Here is a 13,979-nt window from a genome sequence, read left to right as displayed (position 1 = left end):
CAGATGGGAATTCAGCCAGAAGGTGAGAGAAAGAACGACACGGGGAGACCAGTCTTTCTAGGAACTGATCCCATTCTTCATTTTCCAGGGTCTGCTTTTATACACAGAGATGTAATACAAAAGTCACGTGGGGTCAGCAGTCCTGACTTTTATCAAAATCAGGTGCTTCATACAAATGTATACAAAAGTCTTAGGGGTGTTACATCATCTTCTGGCCAGGGGGCCTGCTGACAATTTATGACCCTCTCCTTGTGACAGTGGTCAGTCAACCAGAACACTTATTTTCAGGAGTGATTATTCTTAAAACAGACGCCACCTTCCGAAGGCACCAGATAAGGTTACATTCTTATAGGGTGAGGGTGTAGTGGGTTTTAATTAAAAAAAGAATTTGCCTAGCCTAAGGTCTAACGTGATTAATATCAAAGGTTAATACTTATTTCTTCTATATATTCATTAATGTGTATAAGGGCAGGGGATGTGGAGACTTAGCAGCAAACGTTGGCCCAACCAATGAAAGCCCTTCACTAATACAATTTCTAATCAGCCCACTATACTACACTAATAATTTCCTAACTTCTCAAAAGAATCTGTTTTTAGAAGGTTTAAAGCATCTCGTGCCTCTCACGGTTGGGAGGCTGTGAACAATCACATGTGGCCAGACAAACCTGTCAGGCAGGCTAGAAAACCTTCAGAGGAGTCTGTAGATTAAAACACTCCTGTCACGCCCAGAAATTATTATTAACTGGAGCTCTAAGCTAACTCCTTTCTCCAAGAGAGGTGATGGGGGATAGCCCCCCTTAAAGTCAGAGGTGTAGGTGAGAGCACAAAGCAGTAAAGTAGGCAGACTCTGGTTTTGGGAGTAGATGCTCGAAAATTTCCAGGGGGACTTCTGAGGCTTGATCCCACCTTTGCATATGCCGAGCCTCCTTCCTCATGACCTTTGCCACGGGCGGAGGTCCTCACGCTGGCTCCTGGCAACTATGTACATTCCAGTGTGGGGATTACACAAGGACGTGAACACCAGGCAACAGGAATAACTGGGACACTTTAGAGCCTGTTACCGAGCCCTCTGTTCCTAGGCTGGGTGAGATGCTCCCTATGGACAGGGAATGAGAGGGAGGATTCCTCCCTAGATTCTGGGCCATGAGCTGTAACTGAGATGGGGAAGCTCGGCCCTTGTAACCTTGAGCACATCTATAGGGAGGGCAGCATCCAGAGTCTGTGAAGGCCTCTCCTTGGTGGTGTCCCTGGAGCTGGTTCTGCAGGCTCATGAGAAATACCTGATGCCTCCTTTCCTGCTCCAGGTTCAGTGATAGCACATTGGGAGCTTTGAGTTGGCCATTGTAGGAATATTTATACCACAGAAATCAAGAAATGCTATTCACAAGGATTTTCTTTTTCAGAGATCAGAGTATTCATTTTTTTAATCACTTGCCAGTATACTACTGTGTGGTATCCTAAAATCTCTCCTGTGTCTGTGTCTCTTACAGCTGCAAGTCTGAGGCTGAAGAATGGAGGTCGCCGCTGTGAGGGGAGAGTGGAAGTGAAACACCAAGGAAAATGGGGCACAGTGAATGATCACAAGTGGAGCTTAGAAGAGGCATCTGTGGTGTGCAGACGGCTGGGGTGTGGAGCTGCTATTGATGCTCCCCAAGGATCTTATTTTGGACCAGCATTTGGCCCCATTTGGTTTTCTTATATTTCCTGCAGAGGGACAGAGTCAGCTCTCAAGCAGTGTAGGAGTTCTACATTGAAAGACTATCGTCCTCAGGGTTACTCCCATGCCCATGATGCTGGAGCAGTTTGCTCAGGTAAGTCCCGTCTGATATAGGATGGGATCACCAGCAAGAAAAGCCTCAGTCTTATTCCCAAAGTAACTATAAGAATACAGATCACAGCCTTTAGTACATTCTTGGGTGAAGATTCCAGTCACACAGTTATTCCTAGAGCATTAGGAGTTGAAGGGAGCAGAAGGGCTTGTTTGCCCCTGGAAGTAAAGGCTCCAGATCTGATCCATTGGTCACTAGGCCCTTCAGGTCTAGGTGATATGTCACAGGAGGCAGGGAGGTGAGGCCAAATACTTCATACAGGTACAACTGCCTGGTTGAACCTACATTAATTATGTTCATCATGGTAGCTTGTATTCTTTCACGGGATGGTCAGACAAGTGCCGCTATAAGAGGGGATATAGGAAAGGTGCAGGCAAGGAGAGGTGTGAGTTTATTATACTCACAGCTCCTAGAGAGACAAAGTATTAGCAAGTGAGTACTTGGGAGAGGTGCCAATAGAACCTGCTGATCCAAGCAGTGGTGCCCTCCAAATGAGGTGTTAAGACCCATGGACAAGTGACAATACATATATATGGGTCTTGTTTTTGTTTTCATCCAGCCAGTCTGTCTTTTGGTTGGAGTACTGAATCAGTTTAAGTTTAAGGTAATTATAGATATGTGTGTTCTTACTGACATTGTTAATTGCTTTGTATTTTTTTAGTAGGTCTTTTTTTCCTCTCTTCCTCTTTGATTCTCTTCTCTTATGATTTGATAGCTATTTTAATACTGTGTTTGGATTCCTTTTCTTTTTTGTGTGAATATATATTGTAGATTTTTGGTTTGTGGTTTCCATGAGGTTTTGATATGCAGCCTATTGTAAGTTGCTGGTCTTCTAATTTCCAAAGCATTTCCAATAGTTTGCATTTTAACTCTCCTCCTGATTGCTAGTTTTGGTATCGTATTTATGTGTGAATGTTTTTCTACCTTTACTGTATGTTTGCCCTTACTGGTATGCTTTCTCATTCATAATTTTTTTTTTCTTCTATGTCTTTATTTTCTTCCTAGAGAAGTTCCTTTAGAATTTTTTGTAAGCTGGTTTAGTGATGTTGGATTCTTTTAGCTTTTTCTTGTCTGTAAAGCTTTTGATTTCTTCATAGAAAATGAACAAGAGCCTTGCTGGGTAGAGGATTTTTGATGGCAGGTTCCCCCTTTTATCAGTTTAAATATATCATGCCACTCTCTTTTGGCCTGCAAAGTTTCTGCTGAAAATCAGCTGATAAACATATGAGGATTCCTTGTAAGCTATTTGTTGCTTTTAATAGTTTGTCTTTAGCTTTTGTCAGTTTGATTAATGTGTGTCTTGACATGTGCCTTCTTGGGTTTCTACTGGACTTCAGTGGCTATTTCCCTTCCCATATTAGGAAAACTTTCAGCTATTATCTCTTTAAATATTTTCTCAGGCCTCTTCTCCTTCAGGAGCCCCTAAAATGTGCATGTTTGTGCATTTAATGTTGTCCCAGAGGTTTCTTAATGTTGTCCCAATGATTGTCCTCACATTTTTACATTCTTTTTTCTGTCCTACAACAGTGGTATTCACCATTCTGTCTTCTAGCTCACCTATCTGTTTTTCTGCCTCATTTATTCTGCTTTTGATTCCTACTAGCATATTTTTCATTTCTTTTACTGCATTCTTCAACTTTGTTCTGTGTATCTTCTAGTGCTGTTAAATATTTCTTGTATCATCTCATTCCATGCCTCCATTCTTTTTCCAAAATCTTGGATCATCTTTACTATCATTACTCTGCATTCTTTTTCAGGCAGATTGCCTATTTCAACTTCACTTAGTTGTTCTTCTGGGATTTTATTTTGTATCTTTGTCTGGAATATTTTCTTCTGCTATCTCATTTTCTGTAACTTTCTGTGTTTATGGTCACTCTTCCACAGGCTGGAGGATTGTCCTTCTTCTTCCTTTTGGTGTCTGTCCCCTGGTGGGTGAGACTCATCTAGAGGCTTGTGCAGACTTCCTGGTGGGAGTGACTGGTGTCTGATGACTAGTGGGTGGAGCTAGTTCTTGATCTTCTGTGGGCAGGGTCATGTTAAAAGGTGTTCATAGAGGCAGCTGTGAGGTCAGGAAGAGTTTCAGTTCAGTTCAGTCACTCATTCATGTCAGACTCTTTGTGACCTCATGGACTGCAGCACAACAGGCCTCCCTGTCCATCACCAACTCCTGGAATTTACTCAAACTCATGTCCATTGAGTCAGTGATGCCATCCAACCATCTCATCCTCTGTTGTCCCCTTCTCCTCCTGCCTTCAATCTTTCCCAGCATCAGGGTCTTTTCAAATGAGTCAGCTCTTCACATGATGGTGGCCAAAGTATTGGAGTTTCAGCTTCAACATTAGTCCTTCCAATGAATCTCAGGACTTATTTCCTTTAGGATGGACTGGTTTTATCTCCTTGCAGTCCAAGGGACTCTGAGGAGTCTTCTCCAACACCACAGCTCAAAAGCATCAATTCTTTTGTGCTCAGATTTCTTTATAGTCCAACTCTCACATCCATACATGACTACTGTAAAAACCATAGCCTTGACTAGATGGACCTTTGTTGTCAAAGGAATGTCTCTGCTTTTTAATATGCTGTCTAGGTTGGTCACAACTTTTCTTCCAAGAAGTAAGCGTCTTTTACTTTCTTTTACTTTATCATTTGAAGCCCCCCCCACCCCCAAAATAAAGATTTTAGAGCCCCCCAAAATAAAGTCTGTCACTGTTTCCACTGTTTCCCCATCTATTTGTCATGAAGTGATGGGACCAGATGCCATGATCTTAGTTTTCAGAATGTTGAGTTTTAAGCCAACTTTTTCACTCTCCTCTTTCACTTTTATCAAGAAGTTCTTTAGTTCTTCTTTGCTTTCTGCCATAAGGGTGGTATCATGTGCATACCTGAGGTTACTGATTCCAGAACAAGCTGGAATCAAGATTGCTGAGAGAAATATCAATAACCTCAGGAAGAGCTATGGGCTTCCCTCATAGCTCAGTCGGTAAAGCATCTGCCTGCAATGCTTTACCCCTTGATCCCTGGGTCGGGAAGATCCTCTGGAGAAGGAAATGGCAATTGACTCCAGTATTCTTGCCTGGAAAATCCCATTGACAGAGGAGCCTGGTGGGCTACAGTCCATGGGGCCACAAGAGTTGGACATGACTTAGTGACTAAACCACCACCACAGGAAGAGTTTAGACTGCCTATCTGCTAATGGGCAGGGCTGTGTTCCTGCCCTTTGGGTTGTTTGACCTGAGGCATCCCAGCACTGGAGCCTGCAGGCTGTTGGGTGGGGCCAGATCTTTGTTATAAAATGGCAGCATCCAGGGGATCTCACACCAGTGAATACACCCTGGTACCTCTGCCACCAATGTCCTTGTCTCTGCAGTGAGCCACAGCTGCCCCCACCTCCCCAGAAGACCCTATAAGACAAGCAGGTAGGTCTGGTCTTCACTTCTGTGAAGTCATGACTTTTTCCCTGGGCCCCAGTGGGCTTCCATGGGAGCTCAGCTGGTAAAGAATCTGCCTACCATGCAGGAGATCCTGGTTCCATTCCTGGGTTGGGAAGATCTGCTGGAGAAGGGATAGGTTACCCACTCCAGTATTCTTGGGCTTACCTGGTGGCTCAGACAGTAAAGAATCTGCCTGCAGTGCGTGAGACCTGGGTTCAATCCCTGGGTTGAGAAGATCCCTTGGAGGAGAGAAAGGCTATCCACTCCAGTATTCTGGCCTGAAGAGTTCCATGGACAGAGGAGCCTGGCAGGCTACAGTTCATGGGGTCACAAAGAGTTGGACATGACTGAGTGACTTTCACTTCCCTTCCCTTCCCTTCCCTTGTTCCTGTGGAGTTCCTATGATCAAGCCCCCTGTCCTTCAAAATCAAGTGCTCTCAGGGCTGCTCTTCCTTATGCCAGACTGCCAGGGTGGGGAGCTTGACCTGAGTTTCAGAAACATTCTGTGGGGAATCTGTCATATAATTATTTTCCAGTTTGTGGACCACTCACCTGGTGAGTATGAGATTTCATTATATTGTAAATTCACCCCTCTTACCATCTTATTGTGGCTTCTTTGTCTTTGGATGTAGAGTATCTTTTTTGATAGGTTACACGCTTTTTTAACTGCTGTTTATCAGTTAGTTATGATTTTGTTGCTTTTGTAAGAGGAGGTGAGCTCAAGTCCTTATACTGATCCATCTTGCACATTTTACCTTAACATGATAAGTGAAAACTGAAAATCACTCAGTCATGTCCAACTCTTTGTGAACCCATGGACTATATAGTCCATGGAATTCTCCAGGCCAGAATACTGGAGTGCATTAGCCTTTCCCTTCTCCAGGGGATCTTCCCAACCCAGTGATCAAAACCAGGTCTCCTGCGTAGCAGGTGGATTCTTTACAATTCTAAGAAGGGAAGCCTAAGAATACTGAAGTGGGTAGCCTATCCTTTCTCCATCAGATCTTCCCAACTCAGGAATCGAATCAGGGTCTTCTGCATTGCAGGTATATTCTTTACCAACTGAACAATCAAGGAAGCCCTTAAAATAATAGCTTGTCACTTAACAAATAATGAAACAAATTAATAAATCTTATAAAATGTTGTGGCTATTTTTGCCTTAAATATTCTATTATTTAAAAAACATGCAATAGTTTTTGTATTTACCCATAGAATTATCATTTAGAGCAGTCTTCATAGCTTTGGGCATTTTCCTTTAGTTTGAATGGCTTACTGTAACATTTTTTTGTGTAGTGATGGTCTGGTGGTCTCAAATTCTATCACCTTTTTAATATTAAAACATTTTAACTATTAATAATTTTTAAAAATATTTTCACTGGTGACTGAATTCTAGTTTAGAAAATTTCACCACACTACCTTAAATATGCTTTTACATTGGCCTATCAAAAGTTGCTGCTGCTGCTAAGTTGCTTCAGTCATGCCCGACTCTGTGCAACCCCATACATGGCAGCCCACCAGGCTCCCTCATCCCTGGGATTCTCCAGGCAAGAACACTGGAGTGGGTTGCCATTTCCTTCTCCAATGCATGAAAGTGAAAAGTGAAAGTGAAGTCGCTCAGTTGTATCCGACTCTTAGTGACCACATGGACTGCAGCCTACCAGGCTCCTGCATCCATGGGATTTTCCAGGCAAGAGTACTGGAGTGGGGTGCCATGTTAGGACCAACCTAGATAGCATATTGAAAAGCAGAGACATTACTTTGCCAACAAAGGTCGGTCTAGTCAAGGCTATAATGTTTCCAGTGGTCATGTATGGATGTTAGAGTTGGACTGTGAAGAAAGCTGAGCACTGAAGAATTGATGCTTTTGAACTGTGGTGTTGGAGAAGACTCCTGAGAGTCCCTTGGACTGCAAGGAGATCCAGCCAGTCCATTCTGAAGGAGATCAGCTCTGGGATTTCTTTGGAAGGAATGATGCTAAAGCTGAAACTCCAGTACTTTGGCCACCTCATGTGAAGTGTTGACTCATTGGAAAAGACTCTGATGCTGGGAGGGATTGGGGGCAGGAGGAGAAGGGGACGACAAAGGATGAGATGGCTGGATGGCATCATTGATTCGATGCATGTGAGTCTGAGTGAACTCTAGGAGTTGGTGATGGACAGGGAGGCCTGGCATGCTATGATTCATTGGGTCGCAGAGTCGGACACGACTGAGCGACTGAACTGAACTGATGTGTATATGTATATATATATATATTGCTTGTGGTATCCCATATGCGGTATGTATTCTGTTCACTGTATTTTCGTTTTGTTTTTCTAACTTGATAATTTCAAATGGAATGTCTTCAAGCTTACTGATTCTTTGATTTCCATGATAGAGTTTGCTTGATGCTTTCCTTTGGATTTTTAATTCAATTATTGAATCCTTAAGCTCCAGAATTTCTGTTTGGTTCTTTTTTTTTTTTTTTTAATTGTTTTCTAGTTCTTTATGAAGCTCCTCATTTTCTCATTTTTATAGTTTTGTCTATAATTGTTCATGTATACTTGTGTTTATTTGTCTTTCTTCATTCTCTTATAGGCCATTGAGCTTCAAAACAATGAATTTGAATTTTGTATCAAGCAGTTCACAGATCTCTATCTTCTTAGGATCAGTTTTGTTGCTGGGGGTACCCTGTTTCTGTGAGACAATGAGAGAAGGGGAATCTCCTTTTCTGTCATCTTGATGTCAAATATAAATACAGAATAAGCACAATAACAGAATTAAAATCAGTTAAATATCACCCCTTATCATTTTCTATGATTCCTGTCTCAGAAGAAAAATCTGTAACAGGAACTGTTTGGCAAACTCACAGTCCTGAAACTTCCAATCAGAACTCTCTCCCAAGTTCATTGACAAATCCTGGGGTTTCAAAAGAGATGGTTAGGACCACACCACCTCTTCTATGATTCTCAGAGCTTTCTCAACTCATGTTCTTTCCCACTGAAGTCACCTGAGAAATTCCTGGAATTTTTGCCATTAAAAATTATCAGAAAAATATAATACAAAAACCATAAAAGTTGATTATTTACAGTGTCTATATTTCTTCTCTCAGACAACCTCTCTACAGAGTGGCATGCACTCATGGATCCTCCTTCATGATTTTCCTGACCTAAGTCACTTGAAGACTAGCTCCTGGGAGAGAAATCTATTCAAAATAATAGCCTCACAAGTCTCAGGAAAGTTTTCTAACTTTGTCTGGATGACAGATCTGTATACTGATATAGTCCATGTCTCTCTGGGGTGGTTCTGTTTTTCATATCTCTGCATTCATGTTTGAGCACCAAAACATTATGCAATTTCCTTGAGCTCTGTAGTCCTGGGCTCCTAAAGGTGAAATTCACTTCCCCAATCAATGATAAATTATATGTTCCTGGTATTCAGTCATTTCTGATGATATGTCTTGGGCTCTGTAGTTTCCAGGCCTGTAGATAAGGAATTCATATTTCTAAACAATCTCAGAGTATCCATTGTTGGGATACAGTCATCCCAAACTGATCCTGCAAATTTTTCTGAATTTCTCTTCAGATTCTTGCTCATGAAAAGGCAATTCTGACACCAACTATCAAATTCTCTCTCCATGTCCACTCCTGGAAAAGAAAAGCATTCACATCGTTGCCTGTGATGTGTTGTTTCCATTTGTCAAGTCAGGATCAAGAACACTCACTGGGTTTCATTGTTTGTTTCTCTTAGGATTTATGCGTCTAGCTGAAGGAGATGGACCCTGCTCAGGGCGAGTAGAAGTTCATTCTGGAGAAGACTGGACCCCAGTGTCTGATAGAAACTTTACATTCCCCACTGCCCAGGTCATCTGTGCAGAGCTGGGATGTGGCAAGGTTGTGTCTGTCCTGGGACACGTGCCCTTCGGAGAGTCAGGTGGCCAGGTCTGGGCTGAAGAGTTCAGGTGTAAAGGGGAGGAGCCTGAGCTCTGGTCCTGCCCGAGAGTGCCCTGTCCAGGAGGCACTTGTCACCACAGTGGAGTTGCCCAGGTTGTCTGTTCAGGTGAGATGTAGATCAGGTTTATAACCTCTCTGCTTACCTTGTTCAGGTGAGAAAATCAGACTTTGTTGAAACCCTGTCTTCTTCTACCAATGTACACAGAAGTCCGACTCATGAAAAATGGCTCCTCTCAGTGTGAGGGGCAAGTGGAGATGAATATTTCTGGACGATGGAGAGCACTCTGTGCCTCCCACTGGAGTCTGGCCAATGCCAATGTTGTCTGTCGTCAGCTCGGCTGTGGAGTCGCCATCTCCACCCCCAGAGGACCACACTTTGTGGAAGGAGGTGATCAGATCTCAACAGCCCGATTTCACTGCTCAGGGGCTGAGTCCTTCCTGTGGAGTTGCCCTGTGACTGCCCTGGGTGGTTTTGACTGTTCTTATGGAAACACAGCCTCTGTGATCTGCTCAGGTAAGAGAGGGTGAAGGGCTACTGGTACTCAGGATGCTCCTGGAGTGAAATGTCCTGTAGAGCAGAGTGACAGGAAACTGGCATCAAAAGTCAGATATTTCATGGTGAAATGTGGTTCTCTCATTGTTCATTCATTTTCCAAGTCAGGACAAGAAGTAGAAAGGGAAATATGTATTTTTAAGCAACAATATTATTTGTATCATTTAAATATAATCATTGAAAACAATGTATAAGCATTAAGTGTAGACTTCAGTCATGTACTCAGATCAGCAAAGAGAACATTCCCAGCACCACAGTCACTGTTGTCTCCCCATAACTGTGTCTCCCTCTTCTCCAGTTAAGACTGCTCACCTAACTTCTTCTACCATAGAGTGTTTTATCGTTTGAACTGTATATAAAATTATGCAGTATATTTTCTTTTGTGTATAACTTTGAGTCACCATTATATTTGAGATTCACTCATGATGCTGCTTAAAGAAGCATTTTATTCATTTTTATTTCTGTAGAGTAGATCTTTGAATGATCACATGACCATGAGTTGATCCATTCCACAACAGATAGTAGAGATTTGAGTTGTTTCCTATTCTTGACTAAAGCAAATATGATGCTACAACTTACCATGACAATGACTCTGGGTACAAAGATGTTATTTATCTAGTGTGTTTAACCTTTGGTCTTTCATTTTCATTTTTTTAATGGTATGGTGTCTTTTGGTGAGCCAAGTTCTTAATCTTAAGAAATTATAACTTACCAACTTCTTTCTTTACTTTTAACACTTCTTCTATCCTTTAAAATGAACTTTGTCTACTCCAAGACCATAAAAGCATTCTCAAAGAGTATCTCATAGAAGTTTAATAATTTTTCTCTTGCATAGAATTGTGCATCCCTTTTGCAATTGATATCTGTGTAAGATAAGATCAAGTTTCATATGACATCCAATTGACTCAGAATCTTTTTCTGAAAAGACTCTTTTCCCCACTGCAGTGCCACCTTTGTCATAAGAAGAAAAGCATATGTCTGAGTGTTTTTTAAGACTCTCTATTTTATTCCATTGTTTCATTGTCTATCCTTGCACCAATACTGCATTTTCTTAATTATTATAATGTCCGTCCTGGGTGTTCTTTGGAAGGAATGATGCTAAAGCTGAAACTCCAGTATTTTGGCCACCTCATGCGAAGAGTTGACTCATTGGAAAAGACTCTGATGCTGGGAGGGATTGGGGGTAGGAGGAGAAGGGGGCGACAGAGGATGAGATGGCTGGATGGCATCACTGACTCAATGGACATGAGTTTGAGTGAACTCCGGGAGTTGGTGATGGACAGGGAGGCCAGGCGTGCTGCAATTCATGGGGTTTCAAAGAGTTGGACACGACTGAGTGACTGAACTGAACTGAAGTCTGGATAATTTTAATGTAAAGAGTTTATATTATTAACTCTTCTACCTTTGTTGTTTTTTTTTGGTCAAGTGTGTTGGTCATTCTTGTTCTTTTGTATTTTATTTCAATTTTGGAATCAGCTTTTCATTTTCTTAAAAATATTACATATTTACTGTGTTGGGTGTTAGTTGCAGCATATGGATCTTCATTATGTCTTGTGGGATCTTCTGTTATGACACATGGAGTGCCTAGTTGTGAGGTTCCAGCTCAGATGCTCTGTGGCATGTGGGATCTTAGTTCTCACATCAGGGATCGAACCTGAGTCCTCTGCATTGCATGGCTGATTCTCAACCATTGGACCAGGAGAGAAATCCCCCAGCTTGTCATTTTTCACCAAAAAAAAAAAAAAAAAAAGAGAGCATAAACATATTTTGTTTGAGAAGAGTTAATCTTCACAGAAATTGGAGGTGATTGACTGACAATGTTGAGTTTTCCGATTTATTGACATTATATATGTTTATCCCTCCATTCAGTTAAGTCTCCAATTTCTCTCAGAGGTTTTGCTCATCTTCTGCTAGATTTTTCTCCTAGACATTTATGTTTTTGATGTCATAAGCATTTCTTTTAGTGGAAGTGTCCTAGGAATGATTTATCTCTGACTTGTTTTTACCTTTCCTTTTTTAAATTTTTATGTAATTTGAGACTAAAAGCTGTAAGAATAATATAAAAATCCAGAATACCTTTAGCTCGATTTCCCAATGTTAGTATTCTGCTTTAATCTCTCCCCCCAGTTGACATTTCTCTCTATCTCTGTTTCTGTCTTTCCTTCTTTGTCCCTCTCCCACCACATTTCTCTATGAATATGTAAAATCCTTCTGAATTAGATTGCAGACATGATGTCTCTTTACCTCTAAAATGCTTCAAGGGATTTCCTTATGTAACCACACTTCAGTCAAGTCATCAGACTGCTTCAGCCCCAGATGATATCTAAGTGCAACCACTGAAAGACTCTAAGACAGAACTGCCAAGTAGGATCTTTCAGAAATTATTTACCCAGGAAGTCTTAAGCAAAATGAGGTATATATTTTTTAGCTTAAGTGGCTAAGCTTTATGGGCAAATTTATTATACAGCAATATAACCAGGACACGCTTCCCTGGTGGCTCAGTGGTAAAGAACCCACCTGCCAAGTCAGGAAACCTGAGTTCCACCTGGGGGACTTGACAATCCCCTGGAGAAAAAAATGGAAACCCACTCCAATATTATTGCCTGAGAAATCCCATGAACAGAGGAACCTGGTGGGCTACAGTCCATATGATCGCCAAAAAAATCAGACATGATTGTTTGACTAAACAACAACTATAGCAACCAGGACACTTATTACGTGACCTGCATCTCTGAATAGAAGACCATTTGTCCTCTGATCTTCTATTTACTGTTTCTACCTTATGCCGAGCTAATGTGCTGAAACGCTCATCCTTTACTTAATATCGGCTGTTAAGTTTTTCAGCTCTATAATTTTTATCTGTTGTTATTTTGTCAATTTCTTTTGTCAGTTAATTCCATGAGGCCTTCAATAGTGCTGAGTTAAATTCTCCATCAGATAACTCTAGCAACTGAATAACTTGGGAAATTCTTTCTAATGTCTTTTTCTTCCTGGTTTTCCATGAGATCTCTATGTGTATTGTTTTTATTTTTTGAAAATTTTTAAAAATTTTATTTTTAAACTTTACATAATTGTATTAGTTTTGCCAAATATCAAAATGAATCCACCACAGGTATACATGTGTTCCCCATCCTGAACCCTCCTCCCTCCTCCCTCCCCATACCATCCCTCTGGGTCGTCCCAGTGCACTAGCCCCAAGCATCCAGTATCGTGCATCGAACCTGGACTGGCATCTGGTTTCATACATGATATTTTACATGTTTCAATGCCATTCTCCCAAATCTTCCCACCCTCTCCCTCTCCCATAGAGTCCATAAGACTGTTCTATACATCAGTGTCTCTTTTGCTGTCTCGTACACTGGGTTATTGTTACCATCTTTCTAAATTCCATATATATGCGTTAGTATACTGTATTGGTGTTTTTCCTTCTGGCTTACTTCACTCTGTATAATAGGCTCCAGTTTCATCCACCTCATTAGAACTGATTCAAATGTTTTCTTTTTAATGGCTGAGTAATACTCCATTGTGTATATGTACCACAGCTTTCTTATCCAGTCATCTGCTGATGGACATCTAGGTTGCTTCCATGTCCTGGCTATTATAAACAGTGCTGCGATGAACATTGGGGTACACGTGTCTCTTTCCCTTCTGGTTCCCTCAGTGTGCATGCCCAGCAGTGGGATTGCTGGATCATAAGGCAGTTCTAGTTCCAGGTTTTTAAGGAATCTCCACACTGTTCTCCATAGTGGCTGTACTAGTTTGCATTCCCACCAACAGTGTAGGAGGGTTCCCTTTTCTCCACACCCTCTCCAGCATTTATTATTTGTAGACTTTTGGATCACAGCCATTCTGACTGGTGTGAAATGGTACCTCATTGTGGTTTTGATTTGCATTTCTCTGATAATGAGTGATGTTGAGCATCTTTTCATGTGTTTGTTAGCCATCTGTATGTCTTCTTTGGAGAAATGTCTGTTTAGTTCTTTGGCCCATTTTTTGATTGGGCCATTTATTTTTCTGGAGTTGAGCTGCAGGAGTTGCTTGTATATTTTTGAGATTAGTTGTTTGTCAGTTGCTTCATTTGCTATTATTTTCTCCCATTCTGAAGTCTGTCTTTTCACCTTGCTAATAGTTTCCTTTGATGTGCAGAAGCTTTTAAGGTTAATTAGGTCCCATTTGTTTATTTTTGCTTTTATTTCCAATATTCTTGGAGGTGGGTCATAGAGGATCCTGCTGTGATGTA

The sequence above is a fragment of the Bos indicus x Bos taurus genome, chromosome 5 (genome assembly GCF_003369695.1).
Source record: "Bos indicus x Bos taurus breed Angus x Brahman F1 hybrid chromosome 5, Bos_hybrid_MaternalHap_v2.0, whole genome shotgun sequence".
NCBI classification, from domain to species: domain Eukaryota; kingdom Metazoa; phylum Chordata; class Mammalia; order Artiodactyla; family Bovidae; genus Bos; species Bos indicus x Bos taurus.
This window is presented reverse-complemented; position numbering follows the sequence as displayed.